The following is a 12287-nucleotide window of genomic DNA, read 5'->3' on the forward strand; positions in this document are numbered from 1 at the left end:
ACTTTTAAATACAAAAAGAAAATCCATGTATTTCTGCTTCTCTCACCCCTCTCTTATATGGATTCAATGAATGGCACATGAAATGATTTTAAAGTCTTCTCATCCAGTTGTATGCAAAACATTCTTATCCTAAACAATCGCAAATGGCAATTCATAAGCTATCGATTTGAAATATGGACTCACACATTGGCACAAGAGGAAGGCCATTGTAAAGCAAGGCACAATTCCCCTTTTTTGAGAACATAAAAATCCCCTCGCGAGCAATCATCTTTGTGTATTTGGCCAGAGTCGGTTTCACACGGTTTTCGCTCCTCCTCCTCTCTTTCTGCATCGACCCGGGGTGATTTCCATGAGAATCAACGCGGCGATTAATCACAGTGTTCCTCCACTCCCAGATGTCATTCAGGGCCTTTTAAAGGCATCAGCGCTCACTGATGTTTATGGGAGTAGAGAGATATGTGCTCGGCAACCCAGCCCAAAGACCCTTGTGCAATCTCCCTCTGGGACACTCATACAGTCACTCAGCTACTACTGTCCTGGATCGTCCCAAAAGCAGTCAAACTTCTTCCTCCAGTTACAGAAGCAATCAAAACCAGGCCTGACCGACAGCTGTACTTAATATCTGATTGATGGTGTTCATAAAAAGTCTTCCGGGTAACCTCATACACAATCTGTTGTAACTGTAGTTATTTATTTATTTTACCAAAATGTGGTTAATTTACTGCAAAAAAATGTCAAACTTTTTGACTGGAGGGATTTTAAAGGGTTATTCAGACAGTTTCAGATTTCATGCTTTTTAATTACAGTAGTTTTACTTGTTAGACTCATACTGTACGTACTTTATTTAATCATTTTCAAGAACACAAAGTCGTTTCACACACCTCAGCATTGCCATCACAGCTGTAACCTAACTTCATTTGGTGCTCATTGGACATAAGACGAAGAATGACTTTTATAAAACTTGATGACAACTTTTTCTTCTCCCCCTCTACTGCATAACCCAGCGGTAACAGAACATGTTCTAACTCTCACACACTCCCATTTATTGTTGTACCAGCTGATGACGTCTTTTAGATGAATACATCATCCATCATCGTTTGATTCATCTGGAACACAATGTTGTATTTTGGTATGGGAACAACCTCTCACAAAGCCGACACAGATATAAAATATAAATTTGATGATTTACCTTGTTGGGGGAAAAGAAACATGCAGCATAATGATGGTTTAAAGACATATTCATTTACTGCTACACTGTAACGTTACATTTTACCTACATGGCACTTTGTTGCCATACTTGAGGCTAAATAAATACATATATATACATATATGATTGATATATTAGAATACTGAAATCCTCCAAAGGGTAGGATGACCCTAACCCAAACTTAAAGATAATAACAATAATTACAAAATGATATGCAACCCAATCTGCAAAAAATATATCTTATTATGACATTATGACAACTTAGTTGATCATATAGTATGAAGTGAATATAACTGATGATGCTGACAGTGTAAGAACAGTTTCTCTCTGCTTTTTAACCTGCTGGACGAAAACAACGAACAAATCAATATTGCTAATTTCTCCACATTTAATGAAGTAAAAACACTTGTGTACTGTACCACGGGAAGTGCAGGCAGAAATAAGGGCAACAAAAACAAGTGGAGGGAAATCCCCCCCGACATGAACCGAGCTAAAAGGTTGAGAATGCCACGCTCTACCGGGTCCCTGATAATGAAGGGGAAGGCGCAGGCTTCCAGTGACGTCTGAGTGAAGGTGGTGGGTGGAGGGGTGAGCTCAGTTTAAAGAGTCTAGTGAAGTCAAAGACGTGTTAATAAACAGTTATGGAGCACCCCGGGGGGTGGGGGTGCTTGGGAGGCGCGAGGATGGAAGGAGGCAAGAAGGGTGAAGGGGTTGGGGAGGGCAAGGGGTGCTGGATTGGGGGGGGGGGGGGGGGGGGGGGGGTCAGGATCATGGTAGTCAAACTGCTGTTTCCTCCTGGGGAGAAGAAAGGAGTTAATGACACCCTAGAGCTTACCACCCCCACCCGCCGCTCCTCCCTCTCCTTTATGGAGGGTGAGCGACACACACAGCCCTCTCGGAGGTGAGGAGGCCAGGGAGACAGCCATGCCGTCCCACTGCCCCGCTCGCGGGAGGCTCTAACAAAAAGGAGGGAGGAGGAGGAGGCGGCGCGATAACTGTGATTATTATTACTAAATATAATATAAAACCGTCAGTGCGGGGGCAAAGGGAAAGGGATCCACCCATCCGCCCCCACGCGCACGATGGAAAACTCTGTTGAGGATGCGGCGACAGGTTTAAAGACAGCGCCTTTTCAATGCCAGGGGAAAAGGGAGGGGTTAATGAGGGGCTTGGTGAAGGAGCTTATGGCAGGGTGAGGGGTGAGGGAGTGGGGGAGAGGAGAGAGGGGTACCGGGGAGGGATGCCAGGCTGCCGCAGCATCAGCGGAGGAGACGGCGGAAACAGACCCGGAGACAAAGCTGAGACAAGGCGACAGTGAGCCTGTCTTCTCACCCACACACAAGGGACAATCAGTAACAAATGCGTCGGCGTGTTTTGAGCTGTAATTGTAGCTTCCTCCTTTGGCCAGGAAGTGCGATTTTTGAAAAGGTGAAATGCATCATTTCTCCCAGTTTTGTCAAAACAGGAGGCAGGGGTGTCTGAGGAATCGCACGTGATGGAGAGAGTAACAAAGTAGCCTCCCCCCGCCGTGCCATTTTGAAAATACCAGAATGTCGTGGAGGATATTTTTACTGTTTTCTCGTCTGTGATTTATCATGAACCGAAGCATCATTTTCCCCAAGTTTCGTGAAAAGTGGAACAGTGGTGACAAACCAGCGAACAAACAAATAAACTGACACAAAGCCTTTTCTTTGATACGCTGATAAAAGAATGAGTTCACCTGATTTTCTGTCTCTCCGTGACGGCGACGGGTAGCATCCCGTCAGCCACCGGAGAGACGTTGACCACTGGGAAAGTCAAGTTGAGACAACACTGGGGCATGTCAAGGTCACAGGAAATCGGGGGGGAAAGACAGCAGTTAAGTGCTGATGTGCTGTGGCAGCAGCCCTGAGCAAAGGGGCACTAAGTATGGGACGGTCCAGGCTGGAGTCCCAGGACTATAAATCCCTCCTCTCCCTGTCCAAAATTCATTAATGGCCACACAAAGTGGCCGGTGAAACCAGATGGAGGGAGAAACGAGGGGGTGTGTGTGTGGGGGGGGGGGGGGGGGGATAGGTGTGTGTGTGTGGGGTGGGGGTTAGCGTCTATTCTTGGGGACACAGTAGGTCCTGGGATGGCGGATAACTGGTTCTACTCCAGTGTAGTGTGAAATTATAAAGCGTTACCTGCTTTAATTTTCCAAATACAAATTAAATCCTCAGTAAGCTGACTTTAAATCAATAGTTTCATTTAAGGGGCCGCGTGATTTAACAAAAATGAAAACTAGCTGGTCCGCTCAATGGAGCCGGGTCATAAATCACAGAGCTTTGGGAGGCAAAAAGCCGATTTGACTTGTATATGGAGCGGCTGGTGGCCAGGGGGGAGCGCAGCGGGGAAATGAACTCAGGCTTTATTAGGACTCATATTGGCCTGCCTCTCCTCTACCAGCACCACCTCCACTCTCGTAGCATCATGCCCCCCCCCCCCCCCCCCCCCGATTGAAAAACAATCAAGAGGCGTGCGACCCTGAGTGAATTTTCTGTTTTTTCGCTCCTCAATTCTGGCGACTATCTGGTTGAAGAGGAAAGAAAATAAAGAGATAAAACATTCCAAACTTTCAAAAAGGGGGAAAAGGTAAACTTGAATCAAATCTGGAAACAACAGACAACAACAAATGTATTGTCAAAATGCAAGAAGAGGAAGAAAAAAAACACGTCTCACCGGTGAGGTTTTTATCAGTTGTGCATGCCAACATCAAACATTTAATGTCAGCATTCTTCAGAGACACAGACGAAAGGAAGCGAGATGCAAGGCTCACATTGTCATCAAACAATCAAACAGTCATCCGCTTCTCCAAACAGCTTGCAGCTCAGCTCAGCTGGCACCAGACACTCACATTACAATAAACATCTCTCCTAATGTTGTGCTTACACCGCGCCATGCTTACACAGACGCAATGCACACAGACATGAGAAAAAACAGAATACTCTGTTTAATAGGTCGGCCTGACAGCTGGAAAATGGAAGTCAGAACACAAGTCACACACAACACGGCGCACACACCGGCATGTGATCGGCACCAGTTGAAGTCGCCGTCAATAGCGTCGCCGGAGGATCATGAAGGAAGGAGGCCATGAACACTATGCTTGATTGTGAATGAATGGTTCAGAGCGCCACAATAAATCCATTATCAAGTTGTTATGTCATACTTAAATCCCCCCCCACCCCAAAGTGTCCCCATATATCTTGTCAGCGGTTCATTAGCCATTTGGACAGGTAAAGCTTTCTGAGTTCGGCCCACAGCTGACCCCATATTCTGCCTCTGTGTTCCACTTAAAAATAATGGACATCCCCTGTCCCGCATCCATCAATCACACGGCCAGAATCCCCCCGGAAAATAGTTTGGAGGGTTTGGAATTACAGTTACAGCGGCTTTCTGACTGGGGATAGATTAGCCAGGCATTAGCAGTGTTTCATTAACCTTGCGTTAAGTGACATCCTCACATGATTAATGGACATTATTAACAAAAGGGAGATTGTATTCCCGAAAATGAACCTTTTGTGAAATGTCTGCTGCATTGTTAATAGCTTTGTTTGTTAATCATTCATAGGAGAGGGCCTTCATTTCTGAGGTAGTGATACATAGAATGGCTATGAGGGAGCCTGACAGTGAGCTCCATGCAGAATGCGAGCATTTGTCTGCCGGTGCACAACGTTTGCATTTGAAGTATCAACAGTTTCATGCAAGCACATGCAGTGAAAGAAACCAAGTTTTTCAGGGTACTAGTACTTCATTGGAGTATTTCCATTTTATGCAACTTTATACTTATATTTCAAAGGTAAATATTGTACCTTTACTCCACTACAGTTATGTGTCAACTAGAGTTACTAGTTGCTCTTCAGATTAAGGTTTGAAACAGATAATGACTTTGGCTTGTGACCCTTCACAATAAAGTGTAGTAGATACCTCGTCTTACGTTTCAGATGTCTACGAGTTGTCAGCAGTTTCTTTTTAAATACCTTTTTGAGGCCCAACGAGTAAAAATCACGCAATATTTTTACAAAAATTTAAGATAGAGAAACATCCCAACAAAATGATTTGAGATTCGTGTAGCATAACTTCATTATATTGTCCTTCTTTGCTACTTCTGAAATCATTCGACCACCCTTCACATTTATCTTGTGACCCTTTGGAGGGGCCCGACTTCTATGATGGGAGCCACTGGACCACGGTCACCAAAATGTATGTAAAGTAGTTAAAACTAGCTAAAACAACTCAGCCCACTATCATGTCATTTGCTAAATGCTAATGCTAATCGCTAAATCAGTCACAATCTGATAACATCACGTATTCAACTATAACACTGTTGGGGCCATTTTACTGTAAAACAAATAATTTTTTTTTACATTTTGCGTATAATAAGCCTGTAGGCCTACTCTCACTTAAGCAGGATTTTGACTGAAGGACTTTTACTTGCATTTGGAGTATTGTCAAATTGTTGTACTTACTTCCGTAAAGGGTACGAGAACTTCTTGCACAACTGGACATGTGTCCGTTTTTACAACCGTCAATCACGAATATAACATAGTCGTGAATCAAATGTGAGCTATTATGAAGGCTTTGACATTTGCTGTTATGAAAAGCAAGCGTGGGGCACACAGGAGGTGATGCATTTGACATTTTGGATTAAGCATGGGCACTGAGAACCACTGTGGCCGAGCAGACAAAGAACAGAGCACCACCTATAGAGACTTAGAAGGAAAGGACACCCCACAGACACCTTGATTGACACACGAAAACGGCAAAGCAAAGACATTACAGCAATGTACGCCAGGCAAAAACGTGAGCATTTTGAGGATTACCGCTTTACCTCTGTTTCCTTTTTCTGTTGCCTCATGTCACAGCGAGCTGCCTGTCCGTGACGTGGGCCGGAGAGTGGGCGAGAGTTCACACAGGACCGTCCATCACCTCTCATCCTGCCGGGCTCTTCTGAGGGTTGCTGTCCTGCTCGGTGAAAGGCAGTGGGTGAGGCAGCAGGTGAGGCCGGAGGGGGGGGGGGGGTTGCATGAGGCGTTGCTGTCCGGGCCTCCTGTCCTGCTGTCTGGAAACTCTCCAGGCCACATGGGAGCTCACGGTGCTGTCTGCGCTGTCGGCGCTGTCGGACGACCTGACAAACCTGGGCTGCCGTCACATCCTCCCCGTGCACGTGGGAGGTATGAGCTGCAGGTTTGTTTGAGCGCGCACCTGTGTTTGTGTGCGTGCCCTTGAATGCCATGAGTGCTTGTAGCAGGCTTTTATCTGCGCTCCTTCTGGGGTGACATACTGCACCCTCCTGCAGCTTAGGCCTAACTATATATATATATATATATATATATATATATATATATATATATATATATATATAAGGCAGCATAAAATGAAATACAAATGCAAGTCTAGCCGTCAGGTCTGACAGGCTAAGCAGCTCAATCATCAACTTGCTGACTGTCAAATCCCCAAGCCAGGCACAAACACGCACGCACACACTCGCACACACACACAAGCATCATGCAAGAGGTTAGAGAGCCATGAGAGGGTCGCATCAAATCCCAGGACCAGCTGAAAAAATAGGTATCGTCGTCGTCACCCCCCCCCCCCCCTTTTTTTTCTCAGCAAGCGTGACCATATGTATGTGAAGCCCGGCGTCGCTATAAAAGGAAACTGAGCTCCATCGCCTTCTTCTGTCTCAGAACTATAAAATATATCAAAATCAAATGCAGGACGCTTGATGCATTTTTCCTGTAAACGCTGGACCCTCCCCTCCTCTCCACCTCCTAGTCAGCCTGTGGTGGAGGTCTCTCCCCCCCTCTCCTCTCCTCCTCACCCTCCTCCTCTTCTCTGTGTCCCCGCAGCCTGCTGCTGGGCTGGAGGATGACTGACGCTGTCATAACGTCTGGCAGTCAAACAGACCCGCTCTCCTGACGGGTGGCGGCAAACGCAATGTGACACAGCCAGCAGTATCTGGTTCCTCCTGCACCGACTACATTTCATATGGCTCAGAGGGGCTTAGAGCGGCCACGGGGAGGGCGTCTCTCTCCGTGCGTGTGTGTGTGTGTGTGTGTGTGTGTGTGTGTGCGTGCGCGTGTGGCTGTAGGAGGTAATCGAGCAGATGTCAGGAGAGAGTCTGAGAGGGGATGTGTACACTGAGGGACGACTGAAACCTGTCACATTGATTTTCATTGGTCTAGCATGGGCGTGTCTGTGTGTGTTCGTGGAGTGTGTAATGTGTGTCCATGTTCAAAGCAGTGGTAACAGAGCAAATGTAATCACACTGTAGGAACACACTGTTATATTCACTTACAGTTTGAAAAACCCAGTTGCACGTAGAAAGCGCAATAACAGAGAAGTATTTGATTTGTTTTTTTTAAACAACCGTATCAGCTTTTGCTCAGAACGCGTGCCAGTATGAATTGCAAGTTCATGAATCATGATCCATTTTAAGCGAGCAAATTTCACATGTTGTATTTTTTTGATCATCATAATGTAATGATTCCCAGTTAACCCACCCACCCCCCAAAAAAAGGAACATTCCAATCATTCATGTCTGGCAAAGAGAAATAGTTTAGCACAGATTTAAAACTGCCTCCGCAGCACCGGCGTGAGGAAAGAATGATTAAAAGAAATCAGCAACACCTATAAAAAGACAATTTTTGTGGGATTAATGAGCGTGCTTCATGACAAATTTGTTTCAAAGATGATGTATGAAAGGATCTTTTTCATTCCCCTCTCATTTTTTCCCCAAAACCAAACATATTAACCTGTACAATGTGTCCTACCTGGTTAGTCAGGGCATTTCTTTTCTGACTGAGACGTTCAAAACACAAATCATCGGAATCACCATTATTTTTTGCCACCTTCTCAGATTGCGCTGTAACTCCACATGTTCTACAGACAAAATGAACTGGGCTGCTCTCAGATGAAATGTCACAGCCATATATCCTCAGGCTCATTTTAGTGTTGAAGCAGCCAGTGTGGCTTGTTGAGCAGCACGGGCAGAAGCATGACATCCGTTCACCTACCTATAGCGCCTTCTTCTCCCTCCTCCTCCTCCTCCTCCTCCTCCTCCTCCTCCTCCTCTATATGAATCCTAGAAGCAGAAGATTCCCAGCAGAGGAAACACAGACGCTCTCCAGGTTCTAGGTTAAATACAGACACCACAAGGCCGCCACGGCGCTCATCGCAAACCTCTCATTCCGCCATACATAGTGTGCCATCTTTTGGGCGCTCGAGGAACTGCTTCCTCTTTCCTCTTCTCTTTTCCTTTTTTTTTCTTCCTTTTCAGGAAAAGATCATAAAATCAGTGAAATAAAGTGAAATGGTTGTCTGGGGATGGATATGTCCCTTGCAACGTGACGTGGAACTTGAGGAAATCGACGGATCTCCTGCAGCTTTGCGGAGGACTATTGCTGCAGGGCTCTTTTCTTTTTTTTTTCAAACCCTTACAATTTATGCAAGGCTCTCCAGCCGTAAAAAAACACATTTCTGCCTTCTGATGTCTCACACGCTCGCTCCTCATGAGAGGATTGGACGAATGAATGAGCCGAGAGCTGAAAGTAATTATGGCAGTTAAAAACAATTAGACATAAATATTACAACTTCGTATGAAATCACATGGATTTGTGTGCGTATATACGTGTGAATGTATGTGTGTGTGTGTGTGTGTGTGTGTGAATGGCAAGCATGCATACACTTCCACATTGCAAAATACAGAGCGAGAGATAGAGATATTCACCTTTGAAGGGTCACTCTCTTCTTCCTGGCTCATTAAAAACAGCCCCATTAGCAGTGCTCCTTCAGAGCCTCATGCCGACAGATATGTGAGTGTGTGTGTGTGTGTGTGTGTGTGTACACTGGATTGTAAAGACATGCAGCGTTTTGGAGGCCTCTGGGCTGCCGAAGAATACATTAAACAGCAAAGAGCCCCTCTCCTCTTCCTGACTGACTCCTGCTGGGACTACTTAGCATTTCTGGGGTGGAAACTTCTCCAGCAAGGTTGTCAAACACTGTATACAAATTACGGCAGAGCTAAATTGCTCCCGTATTTAACTTTTGTGGTGGCTCGTGTGTGTTTTTGAGCGTGTGTTTGTCTTGGCCTGATGAAGGCTGTATTCCCTCGATACACTACGGGCAATGTCGCTGGAAGGTAGAAGAGCAGATTTGTAAAAAAAATTGCGAATGAGACGTTCAAAGCTGCAAATCCCACTGGAGTCCAAGACATCTTCACAATCGTTTGCTCATGAAAATTCTGGAGGTTTTAATGTGTTTTTTGGGTCACAGATGGCAAGAGGAAGTAAAAATATCTCATTTCTTTGCACTCACTGCATCATGGTCCATAGAGAATTAAGCTGAAAGATTGGAATTAAGATGAAATGCTAATCACAATCAGTCTACATGTAAGTGTGTCCTTGTTGCCTCATTGAGCTAACGAGTGAGGTTTGATTGGCAAAGGCCAGATCTCAGATCAGCACTGGAAGTCAGTCTCCAAACTACTTTAAAAGGTGTCTGTACTGTACTTCGTGCTTTATTGCTATATTTGTAAGAACTACTGCAAGTTTGGAAGTTTCAGAGGTGGAAGAAGTGGCCTACTCTGATCCTTTATTTAAGTTTAAGCAACAAATACAACATTGTAAAGATATTCCTCATGTAGACAACCTCCGTTCAAAAGTAAAAGTACAGAAGTATTATCAGCAAAATGTACAAAAAGTATCAGAGGTAAAAATAGTCAGTCGGCAGAAAACTGGCACAATGCATCAACGTGTAAGTATCATTTTACAGCTGGAGCTGGTGGAGATGGAGCTACTTTTCACCATTTGAGTTTGTTTAGTCCAGAGTTTCCCAAACAAGGGTTCCGGCCCCCTCCAGAAGGTCACAAGATAAATCTGAGGGGTTGTGAGATGATTAATGGCAAGGAAGGAAGAAAACACAAAGCTTCGCTACACAAGTTTCTATTTTTTTTCTCAACTTCAATTGACTTTTTCTGTGATATGTTTTTAACTCTTTCGGCCTGGATCCGTTATTTAAATGGAATAAATGGAACTATATGTTATTTAGGCTTTTAAGGGAAATCTCTTGTTGGTGTTATTGCTGACAACTCGTAGATATCCGAAATGAAAAAGACGACACTTTTTTGTTATTTTCAAAAAATAACTTATTAGAGCCTCTCAACACTGTGATACTCTTTAACAAGGTCTTTCCACCATTGGGAGATTTCTATTTTTCTTTTTTGAAGGTAGTTTATGATACAGACTTGAGGATTAGTGAATATGTGTTCATTTAGGTTTAGAAGCCTCTTGAATAACAATTAAAAAATGTCCCCTATATAATCATTGAATTAAATTCAGTTCTGCATGTGAGGACAGTTATTATGACTTTATCAATTTATTTATTGATATATTTATATTTTAATGGAATTCTAAATGAATTCTAGCTTAGAATACTATAATGAATGGTGTCTCTTGTGATCCTTAGAAGGAGATAAACACCAATGTGTGCGTGCATGCATGTGGACGTGTCTTGTAAGAGTGATAACAAATCACTCCACCACTCACCACCACTGGTCATCCATTAAAACTGAACCAGGATTCAAATACTCGACCCGTCAGAGGTGCCAATAACGAGGAGCCCCTGAGAAAATTACAGGGAGATTTTAGTGTGCTGGCTAATGGCATTGGCACCGACACTTTGCCAATACACGTTTAGCGCTGTGGTGGTGCGGCTGGCCCGGGGTGCCGGCGGAGACTGACACATCTCTGTTGAGTCTGTCCAGGCGGGAGATTGGCCTGTCTGTCAGCGGCCAGGTCCCTGCCCATTACCCGTGAACACCCCCAGCTCTTCTTACCCTTTTAACCCCCCCGCCCACCCCTGCACTAACATAGCCTCTCTTCTCCCTTTGTCCACATCATCCCTCTGTTTTCCTCTCTCACTGCCACCTCTGTCCTCCATCCTTGTATTACAGCAGTGTTGTGGTGGTAAACAAAAAAAGGTGTTTAAACTCTGCCCTCCAGTCGATGATCTAGTGAGGGAAAACAAGCGATGTAATAAAAATCAGATAAAGCTGCAGGAAAGCTCTAATTAATAAGCTTTTTGCCTTTATAAAACTCAAATTGCTCTCCCACCATTTGGTTTATATGATACATTGAAATTATTAGAGCACTGTCGGTTACAGTATTACAATAGTGATTAGAAATGATACCGCTAAAGTGCCAATGTGAGTTAGCTAATTATCTAAATTTGATTGCACTTATTGAATTAATGTAAATTGTAAAAGAAATGTAAAAAAAAAAATGAATATGATATAAGTTCAACTCAAACTCTTAGTTTTTGTTTAAAATCGTACTCAATTTAATTAAGTCTGGTTCATATGCAAACTTTTTTGGAGTTGGTTAAACTCAATTTATTGACAGTTTCTTATATGACAAATTCTTTTTTTTTGCATGAGGTCAAATCCATTTCAGTGAGTTTGTCCTGCTCAAAAATATGCAGACGTTCACACCTCTCAACAAATGGTTGGAAAATGTGCCCTCCAAGTTTCATCAAAAGAACAGTGTACATAATACGAATTTGCATTTGAATGAATTAAATTCAATCGAAGTTTATAAAGTAAAGGTTACATGAGTGTCTGATGGCTTACACCCATTACATTCTTGCACCCCCCCCCCCTCTCAAAAGAGGTCTTTGCGATCAAATTACCATCATGAAATGTAGCTGGAGAGGCTGATGCTGAACCACCTTCGTCACACGCTCGCTGTGGGATCGTGTGACCTCCCTGTAGAAACACATGGGAAAAGCTCTCTGCCCTTGAACAAGGTTGGAGACCGTCACTAATTACCAGAGAGCAGCGGAGGGCTGCTGGAGACTGTCGTTTGATAGCAACACAATGCTCATTTTTCACGCAATAATCTCCTCCATGTACAGATCTAAGTGAAAGAATGACAATAAAATGCCAGCGTGTCCTCAGGCGCTGTTATCCTCTGTGATTTGGCTTTGCTGGGGGACAACTAGAGTGGAGTGAGGTTCGAGCCGCTGAAGGAGAAGAAGAGATGAAGGGTATCGGACGGCATTT

Source organism: Melanostigma gelatinosum (assembly GCF_949748355.1).
Source record: "Melanostigma gelatinosum genome assembly, chromosome: 9".
In the NCBI taxonomy this organism is placed as follows: domain Eukaryota; kingdom Metazoa; phylum Chordata; class Actinopteri; order Perciformes; family Zoarcidae; genus Melanostigma; species Melanostigma gelatinosum.